A 13,059-nucleotide genomic window follows, 5' to 3' on the forward strand; every position below is an offset into this window, starting at 1 on the left:
TCTCGCGAGATCTCGGAGACGGTGGGAAGGATTTTCGAAGCTCCACACGGTCTCCACGTTTTTCGAAGTTAAGTCTGTTCACAATTGTATTTTGTCGAAACTGTATTTATCTTTCGGTGTGTGAAGTTATTGTGTGCAACTTTGGTTGTTTCTCGGTGTTTATCTTTCATAAATTGATCGTCTGTTTGCCGTGTCGTGTCTTGAGGCCTTGTACAGTGTGCACTGTACAACCTTGAGGCTTTGTTTTTCTCTCAGCGGTCCGTCGTTTGTGATCCAATAACTTTCGTTCTCTGTATTCCCAGGCTTTTCACCCATAGCCTTACCCACTTCCTTGTGTAAATCTCAACTCAAAAAAAAAAAAAAAAAAAAAAAAAAAAACATTTCCTTCTCTGTTCTCATTCGTTTATTCATTCTTATTCATTCGTTCGTTCTTCGACCACGTGTTTCTCCCCCATTTCCCCAGATAGTTTTCACTCATTAACCTTCAATGTTTACACTTTCCCCTCAAGTTATGTATTCCGTCATATTTTATAACACCTTTTTCTTCTTCTTCTTTAAAAGGCTGCTTTCGACTTGCTCACCAAATCAATTCATCCCAAAAAAAATATCCATCTCCTATAGTGCCTTTTTTCTACATTCCCTAAACTCTCCTGCACTCCATCCTCCATCCAGCGTCCTTAAACGTATTTTTAACTCGAAGGTCACAAGAAACTCATTTTGCAATAAATGTTCGTTTCCCATAAATCGTACACTTTCAAAAATCCAATCTCACCCCTCCCCTCCAAATCTTCCCCATAACCCCTCCCCTCCAAATCTTCCCCATCACCCCTCCCCTCCAAATCTTCCCCATCACCCATCCCTTTCAAATCTCCCCCCTTGCCCCCTCCCTCCTAAACTACCCCCTCACCCCTCCCCGCCAAGACGCCCCCTCGCCCCTCCCCTCCTAGACTCCTGCCTCACCCCTCCCCTCCAAATCTCCCCCATATCCCATCCCTTTCAAATCCCTCCCCTTGTCCCTTCCCTCCCAAACTCCCCCCTCACCCCTCCCCTTCAAATCTCCCCACCCTCATTGCTTCTCAATTTCCCCCCTCTCACTCCCCCTCCTCAAAGCGTCCTCCCCGCTTCTTCCCCCTTCAAACTCTCACCTCCATCTCCCCCAACCTTCTGCCTCGCTCTTCCCCCTCCTCAAATAACACCTCATTGTGGCTCACCCAATCACCATCAAACCTTTTGTCCGCCCCATCCTTCCCTTTCTCCGAGCTATTCTGAAATCTCTGACACACCTTCAACAGCTCTCCCTATCTCTTCCACCTCTTCCACATCTTACCCTACCCCTCCTCCCCCCTGTTCTGTATCTGATGCTCCCCCTTCCTCTTCATTAACGGTATGGACCTCAAACATCCGGGGCCTTCGTTCAAACTTAACTGATCTCTCCATACAGGTTGCTTCTGTCAAACCAGACGTGATCTGCTTAACAGAAACTTTCCTCCTTTATGATGTCTCTGATTCCATAGTATCTCTCCCGGGCTACTCCCTCCTCCGGTATGATAGACCTGAGCCTCGTCCTGGAGGCGGGGTTGCTATCTTTATCAAAAACTCTCTTCCTCACTCGCCCTGCACTGCACTCTCTCCACCTCACCCCCAGGAATACCTCTGGCTACGGCTTCCCCTTCGCTCCCACCTCTTGTTCATATGTGTGTTGTACCGTCCACCAAACAGTGATGACTCCATCTACATCTCGCTGTCTGATGATATGGACCAACTTCTATCTACTCATCCCAACTCTCTCTTCCTCATATGTGGTGATTTCAATTGTCACCATGCCAGTTGGCTGGGTGTGGGTACCTCTCTCACCAGCCATGGCTCTTCAGCAAAGGACTTCTGCGACTCACTGGGACTGACACAATCTGTCAATTTCCCGACCCGGATCTCAGTCAACGGAACATCTTCTCTTCTGGACTTGGTTATGACTAACTTCCCTGAAAATGTCTGCTGCTCTTCTTCTGCTCCGATCGGATCATCTGATCATGTCCTTGTTAAAGTGGACATCTCTCTGACCATCCTCAGGGAGCCTGCTCAGCGTCGACGAGTCTGGCATTTCACTCAGGCCAACTGGCACGGTCTTCAAGCAGCCATCAATCATCTGGACTGGTCTCCCATCTCTACCACCTCTGACATCAACTCATCCTGGGAATTCTTCCAAAGTAAATTGCTCTCTCTCATGCACAGATTTATCCCATCTCGTCTTCAGTTGTCATACCCTTCCTCCCGTCCATGGTACACAGAATCTTGTGGTGAGGCTGTTGCCCAGAAACAACTTGCCTTCGTCTCCTGGAAAGCAAATCCAACGGAAGGAAATCTCATTTCCTTTCACAAAGCCCGAAACAAGTGTGTGTCCACCCTCAGGAGAGCCAGGAAACAATATCTCTCCGTTCTCAAGACCGAACTCTCTTATCTGTCTCCCTCTTCCAAATCCTGGTGGCGTCTGGTCAAATCCGTTTCTGGTGTTTGTGCCCCCTCCATCCCCTCCCTTACCTCAAACGGCTACACAGCTGACTCCGCACGTGAAAAAGCTGAATGCCTCAACTCTGTGTTTGCCTCTAAATCTTGTGTCCCAAACCCATCCCTCTCTGTACCCACCATACCCAGTCGTACCCTGCTGCTCCTGGACTCCGTGTCCTTTCCTCCTGACAAGGTGGAAAAGTTTCTGTCAACCCTCGACTCTGATTCTGCAACTGGACCCGACGGCATCAGCCCACGGGTCCTAAAATCCTGCTCTGCCGCTCTATCTCACCCTCTCTCTGTTCTCTTCACCCTCTCTTTTGCTCAAGGTCAACTGCCATCTGCTTGGAAATCAGCCAACATCACCGCTTTGCACAAAAAAGGTGCAAAAACAGATCCTAGCAACTACAGACCAATCAGCCTTCTCCCAATTATCAGCAAAGTCATGGAATCCATCATTGCTTCGGATATGAAATCTTTCCTCTTCTCCAATGGCTTGATCTCTGATCATCAATTTGGTTTCAGACCAGGTCACTCTACTCTGGACATGCTGCTTCTGCTGTCTCAACAATGGATGGAGGTCCTCAATGCCAAACAGGAAATTAGAGCTGTCTCCCTCGACATATCACGTGCCTTCGACACGGTCTGGCACCCCGCTCTGCTCACCAAACTCTCCTCCTTTGGTATCCATGGAAATCTCCACGCATGGCTGGCGGACTTCCTCTCTAGTCGTCGTCAACGTGTGGCCCTGAATGGGTTTCTCTCATCTCCTCTTCCTGTTCAGGCTGGAGTTCCCCAAGGCAGTGTTCTGGGCCCCGTGCTTTTTCTGGTCTTCATCAATGATCTCTCTGACTCTCTCGAAAATCCTCTCTATCTCTTTGCTGATGACTCCACTCTCTGCCGCTCCATTCCTCTTCCCTCAGATCGGCAGTCTGCTGCCTCCTCACTCTCTGAAGACCTGGACAAAATCACAGACTGGTCAAACAAGTGGAACATGTCTTTCAATCCTGACAAATCTCACACTCTTACTATGTCTCTCCGAAAAGATCGACTGGACAACCCTCCCATCTACTTTCTCAACAATCCTCTCCAAGAAGTTCTGTCGCTCAAGATTTTGGGTCTCACTATCTGCCATGATCTTTCTTGGGAAAACCACATTTCCAAGCTGGCCTCCAAAGCCAGTCGCCGACTGGGCATCCTCCGTCGTGCGAAGTCCTTCCTCGGCACACCTGAGCTCCTCACCACATACAAGGCTTTCATCCGCAGCTCAATGGAATACTGTTCTCCCCTATGGGCCGGTGCTCCTGCCTCACACCTAGCTCGGCTTCACGCTGTTGAAACCAAAGCTTTCAGAATTATTGGAATCTCCCGCGATGAAGCTATCTCTGAGGGCCTTTCACTCACTCACCGCAGGCAGGTAGGTGGTCTTTCTGTCTTCTACCGACTCCTCTCCGGCCTTGCACCCCCAGCTCTCTCTGTGCTCTGTCCCCCAAATATTCCTACAGGTCGCACAAGATCTGCCAGCAACCCTCTGATGGTTAAACTGCCGAAATCTCGGCTCTCTGCTCACCTTCACTCTTTCATTCCTCTTTTCTCCCGCCTCTGGAACAAACTCCCTCACTCCCTTCAATCCCACTCCTCCCTCCAGGTCTTTAAAACAGCTGTTCACCACCATCTCTTATCTTCCCCCATCCAAAACCTTGATCTTTTCTACCCCCGCTAATTCACCCCAGATCCACCTTGTTTGAAATTCCAACTTCTTTCCTGGAAGTCCTGGCAGTGTCCATATGTTTTATACCTCTCCCACCGCCCCCTTCCCATGCCCCCCCCCCCCCCCAAAGCCCTCGCCCTCTCTCAGATCTCTCGATGTCTCCATGTCTCTCAGTCCCTGCTCTCAAATGTTGTGTTTGTGTCCTTCCCCCTCTCTCCCCATCTTGTCTACCGCTCCCGATGTTATATGTTTTATGTGTCGGTTTGTCTTTCTGTGTGATTAATGTTCGCTCTTTCACGAGCCTCGATCTTGTATACAAAAAAAAAAAAAAAAAAAAAAAAAAAAAAAATTGTGACCTGTAGGCAAGTATAAGTGAGCGGACAGACAAACAAACACACACACAAACAAACACACAAATCAGAGTGATCAACATACCTGTCAAAAAAAAAAAATAGTCAAATAAAAACAGAGAATAGTAACATCCAGATGAGAAGGCCATAAATAACATGACCATACTGAGACATCCAGAAAGAGAAGGCTAACTAATAAACGCAATCCATAAAAATAGTTTATTTCATGTCAATGGTGTCATGCGTACCCCTTTCCAGGAGCGACCAGCTTACCTGGAAGCTTTCAAAAATTATTTTTGGCATGAAAAATGTATCAATTGTCCCACAGGACCAGACTGATATAGTCAATGGGTAGGTAGGTTGTGATTTTTCATAATTCAGATAATAATTAATTGCCCAATTCAATAATTTGAAACACCAACATGAATAGAAACCCACCATGAACTAGTATTCTCTAATTTGATAATCCCTGATAACCAGTTTTACTTTTAACCTGGCTTACCTGTTGCTTATAGTTCAGGACATCCATCCACTGATGTTTCAGAAGGATCAGGAGTAACATATCCAAGGCGGATCATGAGTAGCATATTCGAGGGGGATCAGAAGTAACATATTCACCTTGGATATGCTACCTGGATAATGTGGAGCAACTCTGCGGAGTTCAGGGTTGCTCCACGTGTAGCTTAAATCTGCAGCTGCCCTTTTCACCTCATTCAAAGCTAATTTTTCCGAACTGGATCCATCATGTTTTTCTGTTATATATTCGTCCCTGTTTGTGTTCTCTTCCAATTTTCCGTGTTAAAATGTATCTCGATGTTTTATCCTACTAAAATACGCAATTTGGTGTCTGTCTGACCGTGTTCCATTCGGTCATCACTTATCCAATCTCAACCAAACCTGACAGGAGGCATAAGAGTTATACGATGGACGTTGTAACGACTTCATTTGCCATCCTCCCCAAGGGGGTTGCCTGCCTTGAGTGAAATCCATGTTGAGGTGAAATAGCAATCAGAGATTGCAGACCCTCACCAGGATGTGTTTCAGTGGTTTTTAAGGCTTTTGTGTTAAAACAAATATGGCGGCAAAACCACGTGACCGATGATGTCATCATTATTTTTACTCCACCAATTTATCCCGAGATGATGCTCAAGAAATTTCATCTTGATCGGATGAAGTTTTGTACTTGTCGAATTATGACATCATATTGGAGGTACCTATGACATCATCATTAACACATTTTATTCCCCATGGAGAGTTCTTTACAATGAGCCATGTCTCAATTTTTCCTATGCGGCGCTTTCGGAGATATAGAGGTGCAAAGTTTTTCGGTTTTTCCAAGATGGCGCCCATACAACGTGACTTATGACGTCATAATTATCATAAAAAATTATATAGGTGGAGTTGCACCTACGGTGGATATTTCCTGTCAATCGGACCAACGGTTGCAGAGAAAATCATATTTATTTTGTGCGGACAAACAAACAGACATGAAAAATCGGTCAGAGACCGAGGACTTGCCGGAATGTACTTTTTATTGGCCATTTGGGACAAATATGGCGGCCCAACCACGTGACCGATGACGTCATCATTAACATATTTTATTCCCCATGGAGAGTTCTTTACAATGAGCCATGTCTCAATTTTTTCTGTTCAGCACTTTCAGAGATATAGAGGTGCAAAGTTTTTCGGTTTTTCCAAGATGGCGGCCGAACCACGTGACCTATGACGTCATCATTTATATATTTTAATCCCCATTGAGAGTCCTTTACAATGAGCCATGTCTCAATTTTTACTATTCAGCACTTTTGGAAATATGTAACTGCTAAGTTTTTCGGTTTTTCCAAGATGGCGGCCGAACCACGTGACCTATGACGTCATCATTAACATGTTTTATTCCCATTGAGAGTTCTTTACAATGAGCCATGTCTCAATTTTTTTTATTCAGTACTTTCGGAGATATGGAGGTGCAAAGTTTTTCGGTTTTTCCAAGATGGCGGCCGAACCACGTGACTGATGACATCATTAACATATTTTATTCCCCATGGAGAGTTCTTTACAATGAGCCATGTCTCAATTTTTCTATTCAGCACTTTCGGAGATATGGAGGTGCAAAGTTTTTCGGCTTTTCCAAGATGGCGGCCAAACCACGTGACCAATGACGTCATCAATTGGGCACAGTCTATTCCAGGGCAGGGCAAATATGGGTGTAAAGTTTGGCGATTCTACGTGCAACGGTGTAGACGTAGTACTGCGAACAAACAGACAGACAGACAGACAAACCAACCGATCAATATACTTGCCAGAATCTATTCCGGCAAGCAACAAACAAACAGACAGACAGACAGACAGACAGACAGACAGACAGACAGACAAACGGACTCAAATGCAATACCCTCTCCTTTGGAAAAGGTAATCTATCTTTAATTCCAGTAATCTCTGTGTGTCTGTGTGTGTGTCTGTGTGTTTGTCTGTGACCGCTGTTTCTCGACAACCACGGGTCCGATATACTTGCAACTTGCCAGGTATATTGCTGGGGACCCGAGGATGTGCCTTTTCAAGGTTTCATATTAATCGGACAAGTAGTTACCGAGCTATGGCGATTTCTTTACCAAACTCCGCAAGCCGTTCGCTTTGGACCAAACCATTTCATGTAAATAGAGGGGGGGGATTGTCACCGTACTCGCAAGCCGTTCGCTTTGGACCAAACCATTTCATGTAAATAGAGGGGGGGGGATTGTCACCGTACTCGCAAGCCGTTCGCTTTGGACCAAACCATTTCGCACATGGACCAAACCATTTCATGTAAATAGAGGGGGGGGATTGTCACCGTACTCGCAAGCCGTTCGCTTTGGACCAAACCATTTCATGTAAATAGAGGGGGGGGATATAATTTTAGATATATATCTAGTACGGGCATGCCCTAGTAACAACAATTGTGATAATAGCATACTATTCAGCATTACCAACCGCCTGTTTGCCACCAAAAAATAAATCCGTTCTTCCCACTGTGTTTCCTCAAAACGAACTACCCCAACGATTCCTGCATTTCTTTCACAATAAAATTCAGTCAATTAGAAACAATCTTGACAAGCAGTCACTCCTTCCCTTCGATGATGCTGAACACTGCTTTCACGGACGACCTCTTAGTTCGTTTACTCCTGTTACTGAGGAAATTGTCAAATGTACAATCCTCAAGTCAAACACAAAAACATGTGATCTTGACCTCCTTCCCACCGATTTGTTTATTGAGTGTTTGGACACCCTCCTCCCATTTATTACTGCAGTTATCAATGATTCTCTGACTACGGGTTCATTTCCGCTTCTCTTTAAACAAGCTCTTGTTAAACCACTTCTTAAAAAGCCCACCCTTGACCTTAATGACATGAAAAATTACCGTCCTATCTCCAACCTGCCTTTCCTGTCAAAGATCACAGAAAGAATTGTGCGATCACAGATGAATGACCATCTAGTTTCAAATAATCTTTTCAATTCTCGCCAGTCAGCATATAGACCAGGTCATAGCACCGAGACCGCTCTCCTAAGAATAACCAATGATCTTCTGACCTCTCTTGACTGTGGTAAGGTTTCCATTCTTGCGCTTTTGGACTTGTCTGCCGCCTTTGACACGATTGACCATAGTGTCTTAATTCGTCGTCTTGAACTCACATTTGGTATAACTGGTACTCCCCTTTCTTGGCTGATGTCCTATCTTACTGATAGAGTGCAAACAGTTGTTGTCAATGGCCAGAAATCAGCCCCTTCTCCACTTTCCTTTGGCGTTCCCCAGGGCTCAGTCCTGGGACCTATCCTCTTTCTTTTGTACAATCAGCCTCTATTTGATCTTGTTTCCAGACATTCAGTTGACCACCACGCCTTTGCGGACGACAATCAGCTGTACAAAGGAAGCACGATTCAACAAATCGTGCCCACTGTTGAAGTGTTAGAAGGCTGTATTGCCGACGTGAAGGCGTGGATGACCCAAAACAAACTTCAGCTGAACGATGCTAAAACAGAGTCTATGATTGTAAGATCGCACAGATGTCCTCTACAATGTTCACTTCCTACCACTATTCATGTTGGTGAACCCGATGTAAACTTTGTTTCGTCGGCCAAGAACCTTGGTGTGGTTTTCGACTGTAACATGACATTTTCCAAGCAAGTACTTCAAACTTGCAAATCAGCATACTTTCAGCTGCGAAAGATCGCATCCATTCGCCACTTTCTTACTCCTCAAGCTGCTCTAACTCTGGTCTGTGCCCTTGTCCTCTCAAGGCGAGACTATTGTAATTCTTTGTATGCTGGCTGCCCTCAGTTTCTCTTGGATAAGTTACAAAAGGTTCAAAACTCTGCCGCTCGTCTTGTCTGTAAGGCGAAGAAGTCTGGCCATGTTACTCCGCTTCTTGAATCTTTATACTGGCTGCCTGTCTCTGCTCGTGTGCAATACAAAATTTGCACACTATGTTATAAATCATTGTGTGGAACGGGACCTCACTATCTCTCCGATTTGCTCACTCTCTATGAACCTCGGCGACGGCTTCGTTCAAGCGACGACTCTATGACCTCAGAGCCGCCGCGCACCAGCACCAAGTCGTTTGGCGAGAAATCATTTTCCTTTGCTGCACCTCTGCTCTGGAATGACTTGCCTTCCTCTGTTCGACATGTTGACTCTCTTCCTGCCTTTAAAACCTCCCTCAAAACCTATATGTTTCACAAGTCTTTCAAAGTCTAAGTCCTGTTTTCCCTTTGTAGACGGGTCAATATACAACCAGAACAGCCGTACCCCAAAAAAATTGCAAATTTTAGTTTTATTGCATTTCCTTATATTTTAAGACTTACTTAGGAACATATCAAAAGTTGGACAGAAATGGACCATGGGAAAGTAAAAATTTTTGACATGATAAAAATGTCACAAAACCATGCACGATTCACTACGTCGAAAACGTCTTTGGTTTTTTATTTTTGTTTCTTTTTGTTTATATAAATTAATTTGTTCCACTGAGACCAGCTGCAAAGGCAACATTTTATAACACTTGTTTCGTGTCTTTAACAATGTTTACATCTGCTACCTGACACATGTCTTTAACAATATGACCTCCCAGCATGTAGGCTAATGACCTAATTCCTCACTGGTAGTTGTGCAGCTTGACTGAGTAACAACTCCACATGAATGAGTTAATTACACCTAATTAGGACTCAATTGGACAACGTTGTATGGTAAACATTGGAGATACAATACAATGACCTTGGGTTGACCCTGGGTTTCAAGAACAAGTGGCAGAACTGGAGCGACTGTACATTTCCCTGGAGACTGTCGAAAGTGACACTATAGAGTCTGTGTTGCAATCAGAGTGCATTCATTTCATTGACAATAGATTGAATCAGGAAAGGAATAAACTTGCAAAGGACTCGAAAACCAGTGCACTTTGGATCAACTACCAGCGTATGTTGGGAATTGCAAGGGCACTTGTGGCAGCTGATCGGACGGGGTCCTGGGAGATGCATCTCCAAGCCATATCAGCTTGCTTGCCGATATTTGCAGCTGCTGGCCATCCCAATTACCTGAAGTCAGCTCGACTCTATCTCGAGAAGATGCTTGCGTTAGAGGATGACAACCCTGAGGTTCATCAGAAGTTCCAATCTGGTTATCATGTAATCCGGCGCAGTGACCAATACTGGGCTGGCCTAGGCTCTGATCTTGTGATAGAACAGACATTAATGCGCTCACTGAAAAGCCAAGGGGGGCTGACTCGAGGAAGTGGGATGTCAGAGCACCAGAGAGCAGTTTGGACTCTGTCTTCAACCATATCGTCCTCCTACAACCTTGCTATGCAAGAACTGACCTCGAGTAGCTACTCAACAAGTGAACAACATAAGGAGTTGACAACATCCAGGGTGAGTCGAGATGAAGCTGATCGTGGCAAAGTTGCCGAAAAACTGGACAGCTTCACACCATTTTCTGATGACAAGTCATTGCGCAATATCATCACAGGGGTTACTGCAAATGAGGATGTCAATGTTCATGACCTATTCAAAGTAGGTAGTGACATTGTCAAGAAGATGGATGATCACCCAGCTTACTCCTATTCACACAAAAGGAGTTCTAAAGCCAAGACACTTGCATTCAGCAGGGCAGTCAAAGTTGCTGAGGACCGCACAATAGATCCAGCGTTACTATTCCAGAGGTTCTTAGTGGTGTCACAGACGGGAGATCTCCAGATAGGTGAAGTGATGAAATATGAACTCTGCCCATACCCAATGTCTCTTTTTGAGGCAAAAAACATCCTGCGCCAGCCAGATAAACCACAGTTGGCGGAGGCAATAAGGAATTATGCTACAACCAAATCTGACAATGCTGTCAACCAGACAGTTCCAGGAACAGATCACTATGTTCTTGACGGGGGATCACTTATTCACCGCTTAAAGTGGACAGAGGGATTCACCTACAGTTCCATTGCAGATGAATATGCCTCATTTACAGTACGACACTATGGCAAAGCTACTGTTGTGTTTGATGGTTATGAGGCTGGGCCAAGCACAAAGGACTGTTCTCATCAACGTCGGAATAGAAACAAGAATGCCACCAAGGTTAACATTACGGAGTCAACAAAATTTGTTGGGAAAAAGGAGGACTTTCTGTCGAATGAGTCAAACAAGCAGGCAATGATACTGTTGATTATAGAGGTGTTGCACAAGGAAGGCTGTGAGGTGATCCAAGCAGAGGGAGATGCTGATGTTGAGATTGCAAAAGCGGCCGTCGCAAATGCGGCTTCCAGATCTACAACCCTCATTGGAGAAGATACAGATCTCCTTCTCCTCCTGCTCTTCTATATGGTGGAGACAAACTGCATTGAACTCTATTTCCGTTCTGACAAGGCAAAATCAAATGTCTACAATATCAAAGTCCTTCAGCAGATACTTGGAAATGCAGCCTGCAGAGATATATTGTTCCTTCATGCATTAACTGGCTGTGACGCAACGTCTCGTGTCTTTGGGATTGGAAAGAAGTCAGGGTTTCAAAGAATCATCAAGAAAGAAAAGGAACTGATAGACAGCTCAAAGGTGTTCTGTAAACCACAGCAGAGTCAGGATGTTATTGAAACTGCAGGCTGCAGAGCAATGGTGGCATTGTTTAAAGCAAATCAGAACGACTCATTGGCATCGATCAGATACAACATTCTCTGCAAAAAGGTTGCAAGGGCTAAGGCATTTGTCACTCCTGAAAGACTGCCACCCACATCCGCTGCCTGCAAGTTTCATTCTCTGCGGACCTATTACCAGGTAATGGAATGGATGGGCCTTTGTTGTGGAATGGAGCCAACGGAGTGGGGATGGAAGGTAGAAGGAGGAAAACTTGTTCCAGTGATGACAGACAAAAGCCCTGCTCCAGACATACTACTTCAGATGATTCACTGCAACTGTTCAGGGGGGTGCAAAACACTAAGGTGTTCATGTAGGAAGCATGGATTAGAGTGCACCAGTGCATGTGGACATTGCCAGGACAGCAACTGTGACAATATGAGTGTTGAACCAGACATAGAGGAGGAGGAGGAGGACGATGAAACTGGAATCTAAGACTAGAAGGCATATGGTACTTCCACATGTGTCAAAATTGTCCAATTTTTTATATGTTGCTTTCCATGTCATAGACTTGCAGAAACAATCAAAGAACATATATTTGTGCAAATATTTACTTTAAATTGCGAATGGTCTCAGGATTAGCACTGCATAAACTACCAGCAACGATCATAATACAAATATTGGTGCAAAATTAACTTTAAATTGTTAGTGGTCTGATGATTATCAGTCAATTTTTTTACGTTTTATCTGCCGGCAGCCATCTTGTTTTCTGACGTCACTGAGGGACTTTCCCATGCGTCAAAATTGTCCAACTTTTAATATGTTGTCTTCCACTTCATAAACTACTAGAAATAAGCATAAAACAAAAATTTGCAATTTTTTTGGGGTCAGGCAGTATATTGACCCGTCTATTGGTTTGAGGTGGGACAGAGATCGAGAGTATGTCTGTGTACATGTGCGGGGGAGGGAGGGGAGGAGGAGGGGGAGTACACATCTGTGGGTTTTGAATGGGGAGGGAGAGGAATAGGGCAAGAGTGAAGGTGTGTCTGTGTGTGTGTATGTTTGTGTATGTGTGTGCGGTGTGTGTGCGTTCGCATGATAATGTAAAGCACCATGAGGGTCGTTTACTCTGCTTGATGGGGCTATATGAGACTCCTTTATTATTTTTTAAATTATTATTATTATTATTATTATTATTATTAATGTCATTACAAATCAAAATTAATCCTAATAATATCAGCTTCCGCCTCATCCCAAAAAGGTGCAAAAACAGATCCCAGCAACTACAGACCAATCAGCCTTCTCCCAATTATCAGCAAAGTCATGGAATCCATCATTGCTTCAGATATGAGATCTTTCCTCTTCTCCAATGGCTTGATCTCTGATCATCAATTTGGTTTCAGACCTGGTCACTCTACT

The 13,059-nt window shown here is 44.8% G+C and overlaps 1 protein-coding gene across 7 annotated transcripts in view; it reads right to left on the bottom strand.

Moving 5' to 3' along the window:
* The window catches only part of GALNS (galactosamine (N-acetyl)-6-sulfatase), a 100,887-nt gene that overhangs the window by 65,970 nt on the left and 21,858 nt on the right, over positions 1-13,059 (bottom strand). The window lies entirely within an intron of this gene.

This window comes from Myxine glutinosa, chromosome 2, assembly GCF_964187855.1.
Source record: "Myxine glutinosa chromosome 2, kmMyxGlut1.1, whole genome shotgun sequence".
Taxonomy (NCBI): Eukaryota; Metazoa; Chordata; class Myxini; order Myxiniformes; family Myxinidae; genus Myxine; species Myxine glutinosa.